Source organism: Daucus carota, chromosome 3 (assembly GCF_001625215.2).
Source record: "Daucus carota subsp. sativus chromosome 3, DH1 v3.0, whole genome shotgun sequence".
Taxonomy (NCBI): Eukaryota; Viridiplantae; Streptophyta; class Magnoliopsida; order Apiales; family Apiaceae; genus Daucus; species Daucus carota.
Window position 1 is genome coordinate 10,856,656 of NC_030383.2, and position 25,480 is coordinate 10,882,135.

The 25,480-nt window shown below is 35.7% G+C and overlaps 1 long non-coding RNA gene across 1 annotated transcript; it reads left to right on the forward strand.

Annotated features, from left to right (window-relative positions):
• LOC108212218 (uncharacterized) lies at positions 1 to 22,067 on the forward strand. The gene is made up of 4 exons (XR_010289778.1): positions 1 to 222; positions 1,541 to 1,770; positions 20,713 to 20,799; positions 21,680 to 22,067. It is a non-coding gene; the product is annotated as an uncharacterized LOC108212218 (long non-coding RNA).
• Positions 22,068 to 25,480: the final 3,413 nt, after the last annotated feature.

Consider the following 25,480-nt stretch of genomic DNA (forward strand, 5'->3'; position numbering starts at 1 on the left):
TATACATCAAATCCATAATCTAGAGACTCGAGCTCGATCTCTTCTCCGTCTCGGCTTGATTTCTTCTTCGTCTTGATCTCTGTCTAGGATCTTCATCTCATCTTCACTCTGTAATTGCAATTAAGGTGGAATTTTGATTTTTCATCACGTCTTATTCTTCAAATCAAGCTTTGTTGCCTACTTCCAGAGTCAATGTTAATGATATCACTAAATACACATCAGGTATCATTGATTCTACCACATATGTTATGGATTACTGTTTTGTCATAGTTTTATCTTTATTTTCGTTTAAATCAGTATGATTCCATGTCAGAATCTATGATAGTTTTGGATGAAATTTGGATTATGAGTTAGATTCTATATTTATATTTTGTTATGTTTTTGTATAGCTGCAGGCTAGTTAATATAATGAATTTTTTGATTTTATGTTTGATTGTACAAAATATGTTATATTTTTTTTTCTGCTCTAGTTTTGTGTTTATATTTGTTGCAAATAATATGATTCCAATTTAAATTCTATGATATTTTTGATGAAATTATGGTGAAAATATGTTGCAATTAGTATGATTATATGTTAGATTCCATTTTGCATTGTACAAAATATGTTATATAATTACTTTTTTTCTCTAGTTTTATGTTTATATTTGTTGCAAATAGTATGATTCCATGTTAGATTTTATGATTTTTTGATGATATTTTGGTAAAAATATGTTGCAATTAGTATGATTCTATGTTAGATTCTATTTTGGATTGTACAAAATATGTTATACATTTTATGATATTACAAACACTGTTAATAAATAATTGTGACATTCTATAATGAAAACCAGCTTGATTCGAGTGACTGAGATAAAAAGCTTCTGTAAATTACAATCTGGTCCTGATTCTCTCTAGTTCTCCAAAAATAAAAAGAAATAAAAACCATAAAATGAATTGAATATTTATATATATGGGAAACATGTAGGACTTGTAAGACAAGGAATCGAATTTAGTGGCCATTACAAAAGCAGTACAATATGATTGTCAAATTTGCACTAAACGCTCTGTACGATGCAAAAAAAAAAAGCTTCCATATTTCGGATTTAACTAAGTGCTCTGCTAGAAGCTGGACAAAGCTTCCAATTCTATAGGAACGTTTAGGCCTCCACTCAGTTACCCCCTTAACAATTTCAGCCCTATCCTTGAGCGAAGGAGATGTTGGCACTCAACTTGACCAAAAGTAGCAATTCCCCAAGTCCATTTCCTATGACAGAAGTTAGGGAGTCTAGCACATTGTCCCTCATACACCGCCTCTTGTACTCTAATGTCATGCTAGCAAGCTCACTACTCTCCACAATAGGCATTGGTGCGCTTTGCAACATCCAACATATTCATCCAGAAAGAGAAAAATTAAGGGGACTTTGGAGATGGCAATTGGCATACGGGAGCACATTGTATATTCCAATTGACTTATTTGCATGGTTTTCACTATTTTAGTGAGTTTATGTTAGTCTATCAATGGATGCATTCTTTTCTTATTGACACAAATTCGCCCCTTTAGGTTTTAAGTCTACACAGGAGATGGGAAGTTTATAGAGGGAATAGAACAGACTCTCACAACATACTCTTCATTGTAAAGAAGTCAGACATCCTTCAACTTAAAACTGAATTGGAAGTCTTCTTGGCATCTAACACCTTTGAACGTCACTATGATTTCAAAATCAAAGGCAGCTGGTTCGAGAAAGCATGTACCATCTATGCCGGGAATTCTTCTAATGTGTCATAGCCCAGGTATTCTCAAATGAATTATAGCGTCTCTCAATAGTTGATTCTACTAGTCTATATTAATCAATCTTGTTTTAGTAGTGTATTGAGTCGGAAATTATGACATTTGGGCAGATGCGCAAGGTGCATAGTATTACTAACATTGTGTTTGGAAAGGACAAATGTCTCGTGACAGTGTACCTGTTCGGTGAAATCTACACGCAAGCGTACGCGATCACAAGTAATATATTAAGTTCGATCCCACAGAGACTGGTGAATTAAGAATACGCACCTATACAACAATGTATGATCAATTATCACTGCTAAGACAATTAACAAGGATTGGGTTCTTTTTATACTAATAATTAAAATTACTAATCAAATTCAGAATAGGAAAACACATGGGATTCTAACTTCATTATCGAATTCATCTAGAATTGAAATTACTGATTAACATGCGACTGTTGATCCTAATCAGACAACACGGAAGTAATACATGCCAACTCTCGTTGCACACATATCATACCAATCAAAATCCACAATTAAGATAGAAATCTCATGGACACCAACAAAGCTCAGACCCTATATCTCTATAGCGGTAGTGTAAGCAGAGAGGTTTAATAACAAGTCGTCTATCGTGATTACACAGGGTGATAAAAATAGTTCAAGTCTACCACAAATTATGTTTCATTCACATAATCCTATGTTTACATGGCATAGTTCTAAATTCAATCATCCACTCTCGCTTCAGAAAGAATTAACACACAACTTAGAAGTTAGCTACGCTTCTAAGAAGAATAAGCACGGCTCATGCAAAGCAATCAACATATGTCACAAAATCACGTAATTATAATCGTTACTAGACTACATCGATAAATCCATTAGAATCCCATGAAGGCGGTTAGTTCATAATCGAACTAATCGACATCATGGGTTCTAATGAAAGCATGATAAAGAAAAGACAAGAATTGAATAGAATAAAAATTCTTGAATTAATAATAATAAGGATCACACGTTACAGATTTGATGTTCACGATCTTGCTCGAAACTGTCACTTCCTCGCAAAGAACGATCTAGTACAAACTGATAATGTGCTTCGAATAAGACTAAAACTATGATTACGATATTAAACTCTACTCAAACTACGACTATGAGGCTAGGGTTTTTACACACGAGAAATAAAAATGCATTGACTACGTCAACCGGGCCTCGACCGCTGCGAAAATCCATCAGAAAAGCTGTAAAAATCGGCCCGGGGAGTTTCTGCGGAGCGCCACCGCGCTACACTAGCGCGGGCGCGCTAGTGATGCAGGCTGTAGCGCGGGCGCGCTACAGGTTAGCGCGGGCGCGCTACTGTCTGTGATGACAGCCTTGATTCTTTGTTTTTCAGCCCGTTCTCGCGTGCATGTCCTTCCTCGTTCCTAGTACCACTTCCGTAGGTGATCACGGTTGCATTTAGCATATGCAACAAGCCCTTTAAACCCCTAGATAGCTCTAGTGGACGAGTGTGTTCTCGTGAGGGTTTGTAGAAGATATACCCACAAAATCCCAAGTCTCGGTGAATCCACAATTCTCTATTCTCGCAAATAATGCACCAAAACCAACCTAAAATGATAGAAAATCACTTCATCACCTCAACTCGTGACCTGCACAGAAAAACAATAAAAACACATCAAAAGACACTACACACTTAAGTACAATCAACCAATTTAAGTGGAAATGAAGGCCTATAAGTGTGTATAAATACCACTTATCACACCCCCAAACTTAAACTGATGCTTGTCCTCAAGCGTCAACGACACTAACAATAATACAATGCAATGCATGAATGCAACTACGTGATGAATGAGTGAACTATGAAATAATTGCCTTGCCAATTATAATACCTCAGATTGTGCTAATGTTCTCGAATTTCATCTCTCTCGCTACTAAGTCAATTACTCTTCTATTTACAAGTGTGGAGTGCCCGTGTGTGCAAGCATGCTCTTTTATTGAGACAAGACAAAAACTACTACTCCCACAGAATCCCAATCAAGAATCGTAAAAAGTCTAAACTAACACCCCGTCACTCAAGTCCAACTAAAAGCCAAGGTCACAAAGAATGTCCACACCCTTCTATTTTATTCACTATATTATTTTTTTCTTTTTTGTCTCTTTTTATTGGTGATTAATTGCTCGGTCTAAGGTCAGAGCGCTTCGCAGTGTAAATGCGTTACGAACACCACAAGACTTCACACACCAATTATTCACTTTATTCTAGTGGTTTATTTAACCGTGCAATGGTTGAGATCCCTAAAGATTTATGCACTAGTACCCATGTAGCGAGCGTTGGGTCAACAATCCCAAACCACGAAGGGCTTTAGGTTGTTAGGCACAAAGTCCCCTCAGACTTAATTACTCGAGTACTAATGAGCTCAACCTAGTTAATTCTACCACTTATTTTTTTTTTAGTGAATTTATTTACTACTATTTTTTTTTTTTTTTTTTTTTTTTAGAAAGGTATATCTACTCCTCAGTTCCCCCAAACTTAAGATTTACAGACCTAAGCTGAAGGGTGTTCAATTCAATCCTAGAATTCATGGAATTTCGTCTAAATCCTATCTCAAGAACATATGTGAATTACAATTTCCAACACAAGCAATTTCCAAGTACTAACCTAGCATTGCAATTGAAACTACTAATCAAGAACTACGCACATAACTCATCATAGGCAATTAACTTGGCTTAACTTCATAATTCATGCAAATGCTCGTGATACTAACTACGACAATTACCACTAAACATGTAAAATAAAAAAATGAGAAAAATAAAAAAAAATGTGAGAAATAATCAAAGCAAAATAAAATAAACGTGAACTACATGAACTAACTAACACATGCAATAATAAACAAAATTACAATAACATGCTCTTCCTTAGATTACCACCCCCAAACTTAAAATTTTCAATGTCCCCATTGAAAGCGGTAAAAAGGCTAGAGCGAACACGTACCTAATCGGAGTCCTCCCCCTCCTCTGCCGGAGGTGAATCCGGTGGAGGATATTGCTTAGGTTTAAGAAATGGGGTATTCACTTTCTCAAACAAAATCTCGCCACCACAAATAAAATCAAGAGCATCAAATATTGTCTTTGTCCTGTAGAAAGTCTCCAAACAAACGTTAGTAAACTTAATTGTCACTTCAAGAAGTAACCATTGATCGACATTTATACTTTCAGAGAACTTTGTGATAAAACAACGAAAAAATTCACATCCATTAAAGGACCGAACTCCTTCGACTTTCACACAAGGTGGAGGCTCGGGTGGTGGTTTTTCAGAACTCTTCACTTTCACAGGAGTCATAAGAACTTCTTGGCCTTTCATGTCACTGAATAAAGAGATGAAATTGCTATCCTCTTTTTCCAAGAGTTGAAGTGTAAGAGCCTTTTGGACTGGATAACCCACCAGATTTTGTGTAAGATCATCTTGGACAATCATCATGTCAGCTTTAAAACATATAATCTCAAGTATAGGGGTAGAGGTTGGATTGAAAGCCAAATTTTCAATATCAGAACATGGAGCAACCTTGATTGAGCTAATCCCCTTTAGGAAATGTAATTCAAGCACACCTGGTGTAGGAGAAACTACGATCAACTCGATATTGCTTTTTTCATGCACCTCATCATCGCCCACACGGTCCATAACAACAACTTCATCGATTTTGCCGTCAGCGACACGATCTTCATCTTTATTAATAGGCACATCATCATCCCAGGTCGAAAAACTATCACAATCTCCATCATTTGTAAGAATGGTAGCATTTATGTCATCTTCAACTTGGGTGGCTATAAGTGGAGAAGTGTTAGGTCCAAAGTATCGTAGAAGGGGGGGGTTGAATACGATACTCACTACAATTTAAAATTCTTTCGAATCTTGCGGATAAATAAATTGCAGTCCTGTAATGGGTTTCGTGTTCCGGATATTTATTGGGTCGGTTTCTGAGGATATGAAAATATTAAACCAACACACAATATTTTCCAAGGTATATCTGTATATTGATAAATACCTCGAAGGGTGCTACAAATCCAAACCCGAAGGTTGGCTACAGAGACTACAATACACTCTACACACAAACGCCTATCAAAACAGATCTTCTATCTAAGCTCTCGTATGTGTGTAGTGTGTGCACTTTACAAAGTGTGTAGTTAGTTTCAAATGAAACTATCAACCTCTATTTATAGGCTTTCCAACAACTAACCATGGTTAACGAGTTCGTCCTGGACGACTTGAGTTCGTCCTGGACGGATTCGATTAATCAAAATAATTCTAACTCAAATGTATGCATGAAGGAAGCGCAGGTTCTATATACATATATATATATATATAACAAAGTTGCGCTTTGAACATATATATATATGTATATAGAAAGTCAAACCATGCGACAGTCAATTCTTGCGCCTCACAATGTCTTCATAGCAGCCACTGTAGTTATAGTACTTGGAGAAAATCCAAGTAACCAAGGTTGCGCCTGGGAGAGTATATGTGTGGCGCCAACTTTGACTTCGAGTCAAAAGTTGCGCCTCACAGGGCATCAGTATGTTACTTAGAGTATAAATCCAAGTAAGTGAATTGTCGCAACTGTTGACCAGTCAAAGGTTGCGCCTTTGACTTTGGTCAAAGGTTGCGCCTTTGAAGTTCCACTGTATCCACTGTGTAGTAATTTTACTTAGAAAACTTCTTGACACAAATACCTTCAGCCTTTGACTTAGTCAAATATGGCGCCCAATACTCCTTGTGTTCCCCTGTGTAAGTGTTGAGCACTTAGACAAAATTGCATTATTATATATATATATTATTAATTGTTTATTAATTACCTGAATTAATTAAATTCAGGTAATTCACAATTAACATATATATATATATAATAGTGAGTTCCTTGGCAGCATATTCTGGAGAGCTCGATTGACTTGATCAATTAATTCGTTGATCGAATCCACTGAATGCTTTCGTACGTCCTGACGTCCTGTGCACTGGTCTGGTTCACGAACGACTCGAACTGAAATAATCCCTTGAATTCTTTGCTTGATAATATACTTGATCAGTCATTCCGGGTTAGATGTTGCTTCGGTTTGTTGATTATAAATAACCAACCAAGATATATAGAAATATCTTGCTTCAGGGGTTGCACTGAAATCTTTCGAGTACTTGGACAACATCTTCATTGCTTCCACAATCTTGAATACTTCAATCCTTATTCTTCACCGAGGCATGAACATATTAATGAACTTCTTCCAGTGAACTTATTCCTTCAAGACTGTAGATGGCTTCTTCAACCTTTGTCTTCGTATCTTCCGATTCCGGTGCAGGCGTAGTGTTATTTACTTGTCCTGTTCTATTGTTGAGTTATCATCCCTATGTAACAGATAGGGTTGTCTTTACATTTAGACTTACAATCTCCCCCTATTTGTTTGTTAATCATAACAAGCAAATCCTCTGGAGGATAACTCAACTAACACTAGAAAAAGTAAAATCCTGGACTAGTAAATAATGCTACAAAGTTTCTGGATCATATAATACATTTCCAGATTTCATGAATAGAAATAACAAATGTGCATATCACCTTTATTTCTCTGGTTCTTGCTTACCTGCCAGATAATCCTCATAGTCTGTCTTGAAGAGAATTCAAAACATTCCATTATGCAAAGAACAATCAGCAGCTTCATTGAATTCTTCAGTGGTAATGAATAAGTTCCTTTCTACCACTTACTGAAGAATAAATGTATCACCTTATACTTCTCCTCCCGTTACCTTGATCAGGTTCCCCTTGGTGATAAGTAGCTATCTCCCCTTAGATGAAAGATCAATCCTCCTCCGTAGTTGAAGAATGAATCTCCTCCTCCGTATTACACAGCTAAAGAGTAGTTTACTCCCCCTTAGTTGTAGACAACAGAAGAAAGCTAACTTACTTTTTCTTCCCCCTTTCATATATTCTCCCCCTAAATATATTCTCCCCCTTAGTTGTGGAATCCTCCGAGGATATGTGGTATCAAATATGGTCAAGGAATGTGTACAATACTTCCTGTACCAAAAGATAATCTCCCCATAGAGAACTACACAACGCTAAAGCTGGGGTCGAAGAAAGAGTTCAGAAGAAGGGTTTACTTTGATTGGGTTGGTCCCTATGCTGAAAGAATAGGTTCCAAACGGAAAAGTAATGAGTAAAATCTGACAATCGTGTCCCTTTGGTGTTACCAAATGCTAAAGCTTCCCGATATTGTTAGGTCGCAATACCAATTGTTAGATCCCTGGTAAGGTTTCGATAACATCTTCAACATGGCTCCAACGGCAGTCAGTCGAACATTTCAGTGAAAGTATCCACTTTGCCTTTAGGTATAAATTTGGTAATCAGTGGTTATCTCACTAAATGTTCTGCAGGTGTATCACTCGACACTCAATTTTCTCTCGGTTTCTGGGTAAGGGTGTCACTCACGAGTTCTGTAAGTGTATCCCTCCACACAAATACTAAGCTTCCAAAATGCTGAGTACCTGCAATAAAATCACCTTAGCCACCCTTAAAGGGGGTCACCGGTGGTGCAATGGGAGTTCGTAATTCCCAGTCCCTGTAGACGCATCAGATAAATCCGAATCATGGTCCACAAGTTGCCAACCACTAAGTGGCTTATCCAATTAAGGATCCAGAGTTGTTTGCTCTGGGAGGTTAGACAAAGGCTTAATTATGGCAAAGGCCTAAGTCCTCCTCAATGTCTGTGAAGACACTTGATTCAAGAGAATCATCAACCATAGGTTCACAACGTGAAATGGAATGAACCGTAGTTGCTTCCGTCAATTCTTTCAACAACTTGTGAGCTTTCAATACCAATTATTATTATATGTACCTCACAAGTGTTTCACTCTTCTCAATATCCTATGTGTTTGCACTCACTCATGCTCACATATTTCTCATTCTGATATCTCACTGGTCCTTCTCAGAATCTCACCAAGTGTTTAACTCTCAGTGTTTGGCTCACAGTGTTTCTCTCAGCACTCAAAGTATGGTCTTCTGTACCTGCATGAGAAAATCACCATAGCCCCTTCAAGAGAGGTCACTGGCGGTGCAATGGGGTTTCGTAAATCCCCGATCCTCAACTGACTCATCAATAAATTGACTCATAGTCAGAGAGTTGCCGATCTCCTATAAATAGGAAATCCATTCCGATTGGATCCAGATCTGTTCTTATCTGGGGAGGGAGACGAGAATCCTGAAGATTTGGCAATTGAGATCCTCGTTTCCTCCTTACACCTGTAAAGGCATCAACCATCTTATCTACCGTAAAATGGTAAATGAAGAAGTTGCTTCTAGAACAAAACCTTTAACCTTACTGTGCACTCTCTTGTATTGTGTCCATAAGATTTTTGTTTAGGCTCTTCATCAGAGTGGTTACTGATGATGTGCTTGACTCAATACAAGATGCTCTGGCTGACGAGCGAATTTCAATGGACTCATCCTGTTGAGAGAATGATTCCAGAGACTGTTTTATTGCCTTTTCAGCTCTATATTCTTTTGGGAGAATACAGATGAGCAACAGTTACCTCAAGTTTGAAAACACCTTTTCTCCTTGAGAGGTAGAGCTGTGGGTACACTATCCCTCACATCCTTATTTGCTGCAACGAGTACAGTTTCTCCCTTATTGACCTCTAGTCTAATAAGTTCCTTATTACTCCAGGGGAAAAGTCGGGATGTGTTCTGAATTTGGTTTTATAGTCTGGGATAAAGATTGTTGGTTTTCAACCTTATGACTATCTAGGAAAGCCAAGAAGCTGATTAAGTTCCGAAGAACAGAAAGAGATATAAATGCATTTTAGAAAATCTATGATTTTGAATGAAAGCAATTGCATTTAATCTTTTGAGGAAAAATGAATCAGTTGTGATTGTAAAAATGATTTTCATAAAGAATGACAATCACAACCGATGAAAGAATCAAAGTTTTCCATTAAAAACTTGTTTGAGTACGAGAGTCTGAATCTATGCATAAAAGTTTTAAATGAACTTGTCTTTGAAAAAGACACAGACTCCTGTTTCTCACTACAATTTTTAAAAAGGGAAAAAGAAAATTTATGCGCTACAGTGTATAAAGCACTCACCAAAATAATTAGTGAAAAGGCCTCATACTAGCACATCGTCAAAACAGACGTTGCAAGTGACAAAGATCACCAAGTACACAAATACAAGATAATCAATGTCTCGTCCTATGACGCTACATGTATAGATGCAAAGTATTCTAAGAAATATTTATGAAATAGAGTAGAGGATACCAATTGTTGAAATCAAATGATAAGAAAATTTCTTTGAAGAAACTCACCACTCCAGAACATAAATATGAGACAGAATAAAGATTATGGTTGTCTCCCTTGTACTCAGAATATTAAACACCTAAAATATATTAGCACTAGTGGTTTTAAGAAATATGCAACAATATTTCACCCGTGCCAATACATCACAATCAATTCACAAATAAAACATCAATAAAGCATCAAAAAGAGATACCAATTAAATATTTCAAAACGTGAATTAATCATGCTTCTTTTATTCTATCAAAGTCAATCATGAAACAAATAAGCATATAATTGTCATGGATCACAATTTAACTAAGATAAAATAATAATTACTTACGCAATATCATATAATTATCAGATCAGCATATAACAACTAAAATCATGACAATCATACAAAGATATTCGTAAGCCCGAGGGAAAGTTGAAGAAAAGTTCATAAGTCCTATACATGTAAGCATTTAAGTACAAGTAAACTCACACAACTCCTCGCAGAAAATATTAACAATTAATATTAGTGATCTACATATAAGCATGCAAAAATATCACTAACACTAAAAGTATCACAACTATATGCAGCTAGACATGAAATAAAATATCAATTAATAAATCATCAAATATCCAACACAAATAGTTATGCTTCAAGTATATACACTAATACAAATGGATTCAGCCTAGAGAGAATCTAAGTAACTCCACAAATACTAGTAAATCATGACTAAATTCTAACTAGATTCTAACCACATACCAATTACTGATACAAGTCACAAGTCTAGAAACAAATAAGTCATGCTTCAGATTTTATACCTATAAAAATGAATTCAACCTAGAAAATAATCCTAAGTATGTTCACAAATACAAATATATCACGACTAGATTATGACAAAGTTTCTCTACTAGATACCAATTGTTAAAGAGGTATAGATCAAGAAAAATAACATAATTAAGTCATGCTTCATGTCATCTCTAATCATTTAAATCATGAACAAATAAGTCACTTAATTGTCATGCAACATAATTTAAATAATTGAAATAACAAACGCTCATGCTAAAACATATAATCACCATCTAAGCATGCAAAGCAATAAACATGGCAATCACATAGAATAGCAAAAAGCACGAGGTACTGGATTTTAAATAAATTCACAAGTCCTATGTATAGACAATTTAATACTCATGAATTCATTCAAGAAATACGATAGACATGCTCATGAAAGAAGTAATACCTTATGTCAACGAGCACTAGATCGGGCAGTAGGTCCTGAGGTTCCAATAGCAAGATCCTTAGATTCCAAGGAGTAGAGAATGCTTCACAGAGTTGCTGGAAATGGAGTTATTTCCTTGTTCTTGACATCTTCTCATTCTAACAAGAAATCAACCTCATTCCACGAATGACAGCTTCACGAGATAATAAATCCCCTGTCTTTCTGACAATCTGTAAAACAATATCTATGTAGTTGTACAGGTTAAGCACAGTATCTTTAGGGTACCATTCCAATAGATTAGGCAATCCCCAAAAATAACTATAAACCTCTTAACAACTAAATGGATAGATTCTCCAAAATCCACTCAGAACCATGAACATTGACATAGAGAAAATATAACATGTGACCATTTTGCAGTTAAGTAAAGTGATGAGTTGAATACCTCTAAGACTTGACATTTCAGTTGATGTACCTTTCTTGTACTGATCAAGTTCAGTGGTTGTTGGCTTAAGTCTTGGCAGGTCTAGAATCTTCCAAAATGCGCATATTCAAAAGATCCTTGACTTCCTTTTATTGCCATCATTCTTTAGGCTAACTAGTAGACCATAAAAAATTGCAACTTTCCAACAAACTCATCATATCACTAATCTGCATTCACTTAGCAATTATCTTGCACAAGTGACGTTAGTCCACATATAATATAATCATGGTATTACAGCACAGATAGTTGTATTGTGTGTGCCTTGTATCATGAGAGGTAATAATTTGGATACCAAATATGACTCTAGCAAACAGATATTAAGATAATATGCTAGTCAGAAGTCATACCATGTCTGTGACGATCATCAGGTATTGGATAGCAACTCATAGAGAGCTGGTGAAGAAATAGGTATACACATTCCGTTGGATCTGCAACTGCAAAGTCCTTGAAATATTGTATGAATCTTCATCTTCTAGCTCACTGTAATATCCTGAACCCGAGTCTCGTCAATGGTGCTTTAGTTAAATCATGAAGGTCGTTGAGTCCCCTAAGTTGTAGAGTCCTGAACTTGAAGATTCTATTTCCATCATCTTCATAACCTTCTCCTTTGTAATAACTCTAAGCAACCAAATTGGCTTGTCCCTCGTAACAGAGCCAAAAACATCCAGTTGGAATCTAAATACCCGACAAATACTAAGTACTGAATTGTCATTAGGTCAGGGTATCAGACTCCGCATAATCTGCTTTCAAACTGACTGAGATCATCTTGCTGTGCAATCACTCAATCTGGATCCCATTAAGAGCTTTTGAATCTTCCCCAAGTTTCACTTCAGATTGAAACCCAAAGAAATAACATCCTTTCACCATAGCTCTCCTAGTCTTCACTTCACCATTAGGAACATTTAAGAACTAGAACCCGAGAATGATATTGATTTCAAACCCTTTGTCTAAGCAGATACGTTCTTGATATGTCCTGTTCATCTTCAATTTGGTGTTGAGTTTGACTAGTGGATCCACCAAATGCTCCCCCTAAGCTGTTGCTGGGATTTCTTTAATAATCCTTATCCTTGCAAAGAGATTCTGCTTGGATCTAAATCATTATTAAACCAATAATATCACCTTTAACAGCTTGGAGCAAAGTGTCGTTCAATCTCTTGTCCAGACTTACAATCACCTTCTGTTGATTAATCACAATCACCCTGTAGACTGCAGACTCCATAGGGTAGCCGAGGAAAATATTCTTTGATCTTCAAATGCAAGACTTGTAAAGAGGCATTTTCCTCCAAACACATACCAAGAGTTAGTGTTTGCTTCTGATTGGCCACTGGCAAAAATGGTGTCTTTCTGGATTTATCAATGATCAGGGTTCATCTTGATCAACCTTCATTTGTGACGTCTCGTCCTTCGAACACATACGAACAACACGAAAGAATCTAGAGGAGTCAATGATCATCGCAAAAAGATATCTAGCTTTGTTTGCAGACATGACATTAGCTGATCCGTAGAAATCCATACGTATCATCTGAAGAGGCTCAGTAATGTTAGTCATATCTTTGCTTCTGTGCGATGCTCCTTCGACTTCCCTATTGACATACCTCATGAGCTTCATCCATATTGAATTCCAGATGAGGTAGTCCTCTCACCAATTCTCTTCTTACGAATAGAAAGAGCTCCTTGTTTTGACATACAAGTGCGAGAGCTTCAAGTGCCATAGCTAATACTCATCTGATGAGGCTTCACTATCAAAACAGCTCACTCCATCTTCAGTTGAAGTTCCATATTAGCTACGAGCAAAATTCACATCCTTCTTGATTTAAGATAAAACACTATTCCATGAACTGACATAATGTCCTTTGTCAGAGAACCGTTTGATACTAGGAATTTGTGTGCTTTGACTCTTCCAAGAAAGATATGCTTCCATGATGACATTCTAGGAAAACAAGCATGTCCCGCAAGAGAATCTTTGTTGTCATCTTTCAAAGATTATTGACGGAACTGCTCACATGATCACATTTGCTAACAGGGTACTTTTGGTGAATATATGATTTCGGCTACTCAGCAAACAGAGTGCACCAAAAATCATATGGAACATATGTAACCTGCAATCACAAATGGAAAGAGTTCTATGGTCCCCAATCATAACTGGGTCCGGATGGATTAGAGATTTTTCTTTAACAGTGGTAATAACAGAAGCAACCTTAACATGCTAATTCTTATTTAGACATTGCCCTAATGTGATTCTCAAACATGCTTTTCTAAAATCAATGCAAGTACAAAGACATGCATTCAAGACATGAAAATAAGCAGACATGATGTTGAATACACATGGCAAACAATCAAAGATAAGACAAGAGCAAGACAGGAAGTTATGCAATTCAGAAGATTCAGTACTCTCTACTTAAACCAATTAACACAAGTGCAACAGGTAGCAAGTAGAATTACATATATTCAATAATCTTCTAAGAGCATAAGGATTAATCCCAATCTGTTGTTATACGGGATTATACTATCTCTATTACCTAAGTCAGTGTTAGATCTAACATGAAGTTCTAAAATTTCTACTGACACAAGGTAGACATTCCATCATAGAACAAATAAATTCCTTAACAAACAATTCAGATAAATAAGCAAGTCTAATTGTACTAGGGAATCTGAAACAAAGTGTTTTAACAAAGTTATTCATGCTAGGATCATAACCCCTAAAACTAAGAGTCGTGTTCCAAAGGAAAGCTTCTAATCTCACCATTGCAAATAATCGAATCCTAAATATTCATACACATGTTAAGAATCTGCTAAAGACACATGCACAAGATTATCATCAATCCTAGTTACCAGAACAGTGATCTAGCATACTAGTTCAACATTATCTATTGTGATGCTATCATGCTTGTGCTTGTGTGTTAAACAATTCTACTCAGAGATTTATAACATGCTTTAAATATAAAGAAATAAGTATTGCATAGTTAGAAAGAATTTGTACCTGAGAAGTGCGAGGTGAGTCATCTTCAGAGAATGCTAGGATAGCCAGATAACCATAATCATCCTTCTCATTAGCAATTGATCCATCTCACACCTTTCCTTATGTAGCATAAGAACTTGTTGTGATGCTTCTTTCAAAACATCCACTTGAATTTCAGACAAGCCCTATCATCCTTGTTTGTCGAGGCTTCAATATGTATAGCAACCTTCTTTGCTAAAGATACCAATCAATATTGTGTGTACTTACCAACTCAGTTTTCAAACAACCTGTCGAACTAAACCCCGAAGAGTCTCCACTTGAAACCAATGGATTCCATCTGAATCTGACATGACTAAACCTCTCAGACAGTGTTATGCCAATCCTTGAAGTTCTGTCCTCACATTCTTCAAAAGTGTTAACTTTCGTCGACTTGAGCTTCCTCAAATTCAGCAGTTACAAACTCTTCTGTTCAATCCTAAGGTTTTGACATTAATGCACGAAACTGATTTGGTACGGTAGTAACTCGATAATTATATCCTTAAACCTCCACAGTTCTCTGTCTTTGGTTCAGTTGATTCTGGATGGATTTAGCATTGATACAATTCACTGTGTAATTGTATATCCCTGAATCACTGAGTTAGATTGAAATCCCTTGAAGATTCGTCTGCAAAAACTTCTCTTTTCCTACTACCAGTGGTGCCATTCAAAGTTGACATTCCGAGCCCTGGAAAGATGCTTCACTGCATATGTAGCAAATTCCCATCCTGATCTGGTGATCTGATAATCAAGTAGGAGTAATTACTCAGATCAAGGCCTGAAGTATCTTCTTCAAAATTCACTATCAGTAGTGTCCAATCAGTCTTCAATAGAATCTTCTTCGAATCACAATCAGCTTTGTCGAACATAGAAAACTGCTTCTAATAATCCTTTGAGAAATCAATTGGATTGGGTCATCAATGTACTTCCATTACCGCTTCTGAGAATCTGGTATTTGAAAGCCCGATGTTTGTCTTGTAATCTGTCAGCCTGATCTGTCTCAACTAAATGTCAATTTGATTTGTCTTGGAGTAGAATAATTAAAAAGGTTACGGGACACTTGATTATTTAAACTAAGTTTAAATTATAAAGAAAATAAATTTTAAAATTAAGTTTTAAAAGATGAAAGAAAATAAAGTATAAAATAAACTTAGTTAAATCTATAAAGTAAATTTAATTATATTTAAAAAATAAATTCAAATAAATTCATAATAAACTGAATAAGTTTAGAATAAATTTATTTCAAATTCATTTAGTAAATATATTAAAATTTATTAGATAAATTTAATTTTTGAAAATATTCAAGTGTCTCGTCTCCAATTAAATCATAGCTTCCAGAACAAACTAAATTGAACCCTTGAACTTGAACTTATATCCATAATCAGTTAAATCCTCTTAAATTTATATTTTATATTTTAACTTAAATATAAATTATAAACTATAAAAATTTAAATAATAAATTTATAAAATTTATGATAAACTTAATAAAGTCTAAGAGTAAACTTTACAAGTCTAAAATAAATCTGAACAAATTTATTAAATGAATTTCATAAGGTTTATAAAATAAATTTAATTAAGTTCATAAAATAAATTTAATTAATTCATAATAAACTCAATTAATAAGTTTAAAATAAATTAAATCAAATTTATAAAATAAACTTATTAAAATTTAAAATATAAATTTATAAGTCCTGGTCCAAAGTTCAGTATCCAACAGATAATCCTTGCTTAGGCCTACGGACAAATTCAGCAACACAAACCGGAAGAACATTTCCCCTAATCAAATATCAAAAGCTAGGTTCTTGATTTTCCGTACGATTAGGATCCTGATTTGTATATCAATCAACCTCGCTCTGATACCAATTGTTAGGTCCAAAGTATCGTAGAAGGGGGGGGTTGAATACGATACTCACTACAATTTAAAATTCTTTCGAATCTTGCGGATAAATAAATTGCAGTCCTGTAATGGGTTTCGTGTTCCGGATATTTATTGGGTCGGTTTCTGAGGATATGAAAATATTAAACCAACACACAATATTTTCCAAGGTATATCTGTATATTGATAAATACCTCGAAGGGTGCTACAAATCCAAACCCGAAGGTTGGCTACAGAGACTACAATACACTCTACACACAAACGCCTATCAAAACAGATCTTCTATCTAAGCTCTCGTATGTGTGTAGTGTGTGCACTTTACAAAGTGTGTAGTTAGTTTCAAATGAAACTATCAACCTCTATTTATAGGCTTTCCAACAACTAACCATGGTTAACGAGTTCGTCCTGGACGACTTGAGTTCGTCCTGGACGGATTCGATTAATCAAAATAATTCTAACTCAAATGTATGCATGAAGGAAGCGCAGGTTCTATATACATATATATATATATATAACAAAGTTGCGCTTTGAACATATATATATATGTATATAGAAAGTCAAACCATGCGACAGTCAATTCTTGCGCCTCACAATGTCTTCATAGCAGCCACTGTAGTTATAGTACTTGGAGAAAATCCAAGTAACCAAGGTTGCGCCTGGGAGAGTATATGTGTGGCGCCAACTTTGACTTCGAGTCAAAAGTTGCGCCTCACAGGGCATCAGTATGTTACTTAGAGTATAAATCCAAGTAAGTGAATTGTCGCAACTGTTGACCAGTCAAAGGTTGCGCCTTTGACTTTGGTCAAAGGTTGCGCCTTTGAAGTTCCACTGTATCCACTGTGTAGTAATTTTACTTAGAAAACTTCTTGACACAAATACCTTCAGCCTTTGACTTAGTCAAATATGGCGCCCAATACTCCTTGTGTTCCCCTGTGTAAGTGTTGAGCACTTAGACAAAATTGCATTATTATATATATATATTATTAATTGTTTATTAATTACCTGAATTAATTAAATTCAGGTAATTCACAATTAACATATATATATATATAATAGTGAGTTCCTTGGCAGCATATTCTGGAGAGCTCGATTGACTTGATCAATTAATTCGTTGATCGAATCCACTGAATGCTTTCGTACGTCCTGACGTCCTGTGCACTGGTCTGGTTCACGAACGACTCGAACTGAAATAATCCCTTGAATTCTTTGCTTGATAATATACTTGATCAGTCATTCCGGGTTAGATGTTGCTTCGGTTTGTTGATTATAAATAACCAACCAAGATATATAGAAATATCTTGCTTCAGGGGTTGCACTGAAATCTTTCGAGTACTTGGACAACATCTTCATTGCTTCCACAATCTTGAATACTTCAATCCTTATTCTTCACCGAGGCATGAACATATTAATGAACTTCTTCCAGTGAACTTATTCCTTCAAGACTGTAGATGGCTTCTTCAACCTTTGTCTTCGTATCTTCCGATTCCGGTGCAGGCGTAGTGTTATTTACTTGTCCTGTTCTATTGTTGAGTTATCATCCCTATGTAACAGATAGGGTTGTCTTTACATTTAGACTTACAAGAAGAATCGGGTTGTTCGACAGTAAAAGAACTAGCTAACCGCTCAAGTCGAGCCTCCATCATCAGTTGTGTAGCCTTGAGTTCCTTAAGCGTCTTGTTTATGTTTACCAACATATCATATACCTCATTTGTTTGATCAGATGGCACTTCTACAGTGGGTTGAGGAACCTGTAGATCTTGTACTTGAGGATATTGATACTGTTGAGATTGTGGTTGCTCATATTGAGGCTGATAATACTGTTGCTCAAACTGATCATATTGTTGCATTGGAGGTTCTTCATAACATTGTTGCTGAAATTTTTGTTCTTGAAATTGATGTTGACCATGATATGGGAAATCACCAAAATTGTTGTCCATGTAAGAGAAATCTGGTTGATCCATCCATTCTTGATCATAAGAATTAGAATACTGATTGTACTCATATCCTTCTTGATAATTATATCCATGTCCCGACTGAGTATTCTGAGAGTTGAAGTGGTTATAAGAGCATTCATAACTATAGTGACCCTGAACACCACAAACTTGACAGAAGCTGTATGTTGTAGGGGCAACTTGTGACATCTCATCGACACTCATCGGATACAAGGTCGGCTCTGTAGCTTTCGACGAATATGCCTCAACTATGGAAGATAGAAGTGCAAAGGTATCGACTTCTTCCATTGTAACCCTGTAACAGCACAAACACAGCCAAGAACGCAGTAAAAGCTACCTCACTTGGAACTGAAGTCCCAAGGAGGCAAAGGAAACATTATAAATAACTAAACAAAAACAATAGATACAACAACAACTAAGAAAAGTGAGAAAAGAATCCGAGTCAGTGAATTTTAATGCACACTGATGACAAGTACGTAAACTAATTAATTAACACCGAGTCCCCGGCAGCGGCGCCAAAAACTTGTTCGGTGAAATCTACACGCAAGCGTACGCGATCACAAGTAATATATTAAGTTCGATCCCACAGAGACTGGTGAATTAAGAATACGCACCTATACAACAATGTATGATCAATTATCACTGCTAAGACAATTAACAAGGATTGGGTTCTTTTTATACTAATAATTAAAATTACTAATCAAATTCAGAATAGGAAAACACATGGGATTCTAACTTCATTATCGAATTCATCTAGAATTGAAATTACTGATTAACATGCGACTGTTGATCCTAATCAGACAACACGGAAGTAATACATGCCAACTCTCGTTGCACACATATCATACCAATCAAAATCCACAATTAAGATAGAAATCTCATGGACACCAACAAAGCTCAGACCCTATATCTCTATAGCGGTAGTGTAAGCAGAGAGGTTTAATAACAAGTCGTCTATCGTGATTACACAGGGTGATAAAAATAGTTCAAGTCTACCACAAATTATGTTTCATTCACATAATCCTATGTTTACATGGCATAGTTCTAAATTCAATCATCCACTCTCGCTTCAGAAAGAATTAACACACAACTTAGAAGTTAGCTACGCTTCTAAGAAGAATAAGCACGGCTCATGCAAAGCAATCAACATATGTCACAAAATCACGTAATTATAATCGTTACTAGACTACATCGATAAATCCATTAGAATCCCATGAAGGCGGTTAGTTCATAATCGAACTAATCGACATCATGGGTTCTAATGAAAGCATGATAAAGAAAAGACAAGAATTGAATAGAATAAAAATTCTTGAATTAATAATAATAAGGATCACACGTTACGGATTTGATGTTCACGATCTTGCTCGAAACTGTCACTTCCTCGCAAAGAACGATCTAGTACAAACTGATAATGTGCTTCGAATAAGACTAAAACTATGATTACGATATTAAACTCTACTCAAACTACGACTATGAGGCTAGGGTTTTTACACACGAGAAATAAAAATGCATTGACTACGTCAACCGGGCCTCGACCGCTGCGAAAATCCATCAGAAAAGCTGTAAAAATCGGCCCGGGGAGTTTCTGCGGAGCGCCACCGCGCTACACTAGCGCGGGCGCGCTAGTGATGCAGGCTGTAGCGCGGGCGCGCTACAGGTTAGCGCGGGCGCGCTACTGTCTGTGATGACAGCCTTGATTCTTTGTTTTTCAGCCCGTTCTCGCGTGCATGTCCTTCCTCGTTCCTAGTACCACTTCCGTAGGTGATCACGGTTGCATTTAGCATATGCAACAAGCCCTTTAAACCCCTAGATAGCTCTAGTGGACGAGTGTGTTCTCGTGAGGGTTTGTAGAAGATATACCCACAAAATCCCAAGTCTCGGTGAATCCACAATTCTCTATTCTCGCAAATAATGCACCAAAACCAACCTAAAATGATAGAAAATCACTTCATCACCTCAACTCGTGACCTGCACAGAAAAACAATAAAAACACATCAAAAGACACTACACACTTAAGTACAATCAACCAATTTAAGTGGAAATGAAGGCCTATAAGTGTGTATAAATACCACTTATCAGTACCCACATATCATTTTCTTCCCTCACTTTTTTCTCTAATCATATATTATTGTCTGTGTTCTGTGTCTCTAAGCAGAGGCCAAAGCTTGGGAGATCCTGATGCGTCTTTTTGTGTGGAAGCTTTGGAAAACCTAATGTGCCCATCAGATAGAATTATCACCAGGTGATGATCCATCGTTCTTTCTCCGGGAAAGGGCTTTCGTTATTTTTTAGTAGTAAGTTAGTGTGGTGACCTCCTTACAAAAAAAAAAAGTTAATGTGGTGACCTTAGAAGAATCACATACACATGTAGCAATTGCATCTTGGAGCTAAAAAGTTAAGGTTGGATATATCCAGATAACTGGTTCTTTGATAGATGACTGAAAAGGACATGAATCTACAATTAGGAACTCGAATAATCACAAAAAAGAAGAAGAGGAAATTAGTATGTTGCTCTAGAGGACTCACAAGTACTTTGCATTATGTAACTATCCAAACCTGGTTCAATTTCACTAGAGAGTGGAAGGCTCTAATTAAGCTTGTTGTCACTAACATCCAACCAATTAAGTTCTTATAAGTTACCAATGGAGGGCAGAATTGGTCCAGTAAAGCTATTGCTATTCAGACGTCTACGTGAAATGCAGTAGATAGATCTCGGATTGTTATGAAAGGTCATGGAACTACACTGGAAAGTTCATTAAGTAATAATTCTTTAAAGTAACTTATTCCACAATAAAACTCCTTTTCTTTTTTGCTCTGTAGTGCACGATATAACAACTTGTGTTAACACAGGATCCCAGTCATATACTATTACTTGTAATTTTAAGTGGGGTTTTTATTTAACTTATGAGACTGAACTGCAGATACCTTGTTCTTGCTCTTTTAACTGTGGGACAATTTGTCTAGGTTGTACAGAAGAGGAGTAAGCTAAGTGCCAAGAAAGCGATAATCATATTTGTTAAGATCAGTCTACCACTAACGGGAAATAATAAAATAAAACAATAGACATTCATATTTTGTTTATGTGTGGTTTTGTTACACTCTAATGCATTTTTTGCCTGCAGCTGCCATTATGTATGCAACTGCTATTATGTCCGCCATCTTTGAAGAGAACAAGGACGAGGACGGCTTTCTCTATATGACGTACAATGGTGAGAATACATTGGGATCCGACTGAAAGGCTCCTCCAAGCTGAAGCTGTGTAGATATATGACCTGTCAGCGGTGGTAAATATGTACATTTGCCTTCATTGTTACCCTCATAGTGATTCTGGAAGAAATTAATGAATATCGCAAAGATGATGACTAAATGAAGGCTGCCAACTAAGTTAGCATGTTTAACTATTCATATATAAGAAGTTCAGACAAATGAAGAAATCAAATTGTATTTGTGGAATATTGTAATTTGTATCCATGACAACAAAGTAATGCAAATTTTACCATTTTTTATTTATTTGTGTTGGTTATTTTTTATTTACTATATCAAATTTATTCTAGATTTTCAATCCTTCCTGGTGTAGATGTATAATATTGGGCTTGCATCATCAATTTTGATGGTTATGAAGACTTGAGAGCTTGTAATTTTATCTGGGGAAGTGTCATGGATATTTTTCTCACTTGCCAGGATCTTGTCTTGGTGAAACGAAGTCTAATTATACCAAGGAAATCTAAACTTCTCTGTCCTCTCTTTCCTCTCTTTAAGGTGCCTTGGGTAGTTGGGTTCCTCTTCCGGACGAGATTCTCATCCGAAGTGATTTTAACAGTACGAAAAAAAAACACAACGGCTATTGTTGAATATAATATCTCATTTTTTATTACCTCAATTTTAATCATTTTTCTTTTAATATAATGCAAAAAAATCAAGAGATTTTATAGCTAATTTCTGATCTATATTTTGAACTTGTTAGTCTCTAGCTTGTCAGGTACCTGTAAAGTTTATCTGTTAGTCTATTATATATGCTCCCTTCTTTATAATTGTTCCACAAAAGAAGTTATCAATTTGCGAAATTTGCAAGAGATGGCCTTAGAGAGCCAGTGAAAACTATAAAAATTGAATGAACTAAGTGAATGCTTTTGCTCGGAAAAAGTCTAGTGTAAAAATATCCAGGCACTCATGATATAAAAGAGTTCCCAGATTTATGACCACTCTCATTATCCATATTTTAAAGGAGTGGAGGTACCATTTTAAAAATGATATTAAAATCATTATCAGCAAGATCATTCAAGAACAATTGAATTTCGGGTGTTGCTTGCTTTTTATTTTTGCATATTGCATGAACATTTACAATCATATTATTAAAACCAAGAGAGTATTTGGCCTAGAAGAGCAACCCAAATCAACTAGCTTAAAGCATTCAAGGAATCCTTTCACTCCATAATCCTCAACCGTCTTCTCTAAGATAATCCGCGACTTGAGTATCACAGTTATCTGTAAAAGAAGAGTCAAATTATTAGTCAAAAAATTCAGAATCAGACATGGAATCATACACTTACTAAATTATAACTGATAATTTATATCATAATTTATATATATGGATTAGATAAAAGCATTTCTATAGGCACGTCCAAAAGAATGCATGAATGTGAATGGATCCTAACCTACACACAAAGAGATCCGTATCTGTAATGTCTAGATACAAAAGATGACCACAAAAGTTGAAGAAGAAGACAATATTGAAAAACCATCAGAACAAAACCCATGTGCATTCATGTCAGAGAATTGCAAAAGAATCGAAACAATTTCAGAGCTATATGTCAAAGGTACTTAGAGTTGCATGCGTTAGATAAATTGAATGATTCAAAGTCTTGAAAGGTTGGTTCTTCGCTTTAAGATGACACAGACGTGTTTATGTTTTTGATAATCAGGGCACCTTGGCTACTGATTTGGGTGTGATCTATGTACTAAATGAATGTAAATTACTTAATTGTCACACCTACAATGCTCCCTTGCAATCCTGTTGAGAGTTTTATGGAGAATACAACATTTGTGGTCTATGAAATTGATGAATGTAAAGAAGCTAATAGAATCATTAATAGAATCAACTAATTCAAACTTCACTTACACTAGAATCATAATTAGAATACATATCTAATATCTGAAAATGTAAAGTCATAAATAGAACCATATATATACAACCACACACACACAAAATTTAGAATCAAACATGAAATCATACATTTAAAGAATTACAACTGGTAATTTAAGTAATGACATCACTTTGGTTTAGTTTAAGTCATTGAAAAACAAAGTCATCCTTCTTTTTTCTAGAAAATTTCTTGAAGAATTCTAGTAGCCATAAGCATTTTCTTGATCCATGTTTTCTTCTTTAAGTTAGGGTCTAGTTGCACCACTTGCTATTAGAATAGAATCCACTAATTTTGTAAGTAACAACGATAATCATAGTACCAAACACACAAAGATTCCCAAAAATTTATATGATAATCTATCTAGCATTCCTTGAAACTTTTAAGTCGTAAGGCTATCACCAATGAACTCAAACTACTTGATCGTGACCCGTGTTCTGGGAGTTCATGAATATTTTTATTCGATAGGTGGGCAAAATGTGGTTGGAGAGCTTAAGCCGCAATCAATCTACAAGTGGCTTTTGATCGTAAAATATCTAACAGATGCCAAGGCTCCTAAATCTGTTTCTCAAACTATTTCTGCAGAAAAATTTAAGTCCTAATTTAGTTCTAAATCTCCTATGAAGAAGTGAATTAGTTACCTATTTGTATTCACTAGGAACAAAGGGTCCATAAGAGATAGATTGTATCTAAGTGGCATGTTGGAATCAGTTTTGGAAACCTGATTTGCGAGTTATAAATTTGAGGTAATTAACTTAACTGCAGGGGAAACAGAGATCAGATATGGATAGTGGTCGACCATGTCCATTTTTTGGGGAACTTTATGTAGTTTTCACTACGAAAGCAAATAGCGTGCAGCTCGAGGCTGGGGCTGTTCCTACTAGAAAGAGGGTCAAGAGGAAATAGTAGAGATTTTTCATCAGAAGATTTATCATTAGATGAGGATGAGGACGAAAATGAAGAGGTTAGGAGAAGTAGGAATCATTAGAAAGGGAATGTTAAGAGAGAAAAATAGTTGTTAAGATCAGCAGGAGAATCAATCGCCAACACAGCTTAGTGCTTTGAATACCAACAACAATACTACCAACAGTCTGACTAGTATTCATGGATTTATTCAACAGCAACAAAGGATTGACATGGAGTGGAGGGAATCGATGGAAAAAAGCACATAGGCAGTCCATGGAAAAACATAGGCTCATGAGTACCATATATGTGGTGCCTATCTATCATATGTGGACCTAGCCAACATGCAGCATTGTCCTAAAATACTTGATATTTCTTTCGAACTTATTTTTCATGCCTTTTACATATATGAGCATTCCTTGCTCAATTATGCCATGACCGATGTTACCCACCAAACAAAAACTCACTAGTCTATGTGTCATGAATTTTTTTTACCAAAAACTCAATAGGATCAATACATAAATTCTATAGAATCAAAATCAATAAAATCGCACCTAAAATCAATACAATCGAGCATAGCATCATACACATACATGCAAACTCTATATAATCAGACATAAATTCACAAATGTACATTTAAAAGTTTTGGAAACACAGATAAAATGACACATATATACAAAATCAATAGAATTAAATATGGAATCATACACATATATTAAAATCTATAAAGTCATACATAGATTCAAAAATATACATACCAAAACCATGGAATCACAAATAAAATCACATATATATACGAAATCAACGGAATCAAACATAGAATCACACACATTCATAAAAATACATATACAATAGAATCATCATATAATAGAATCATCA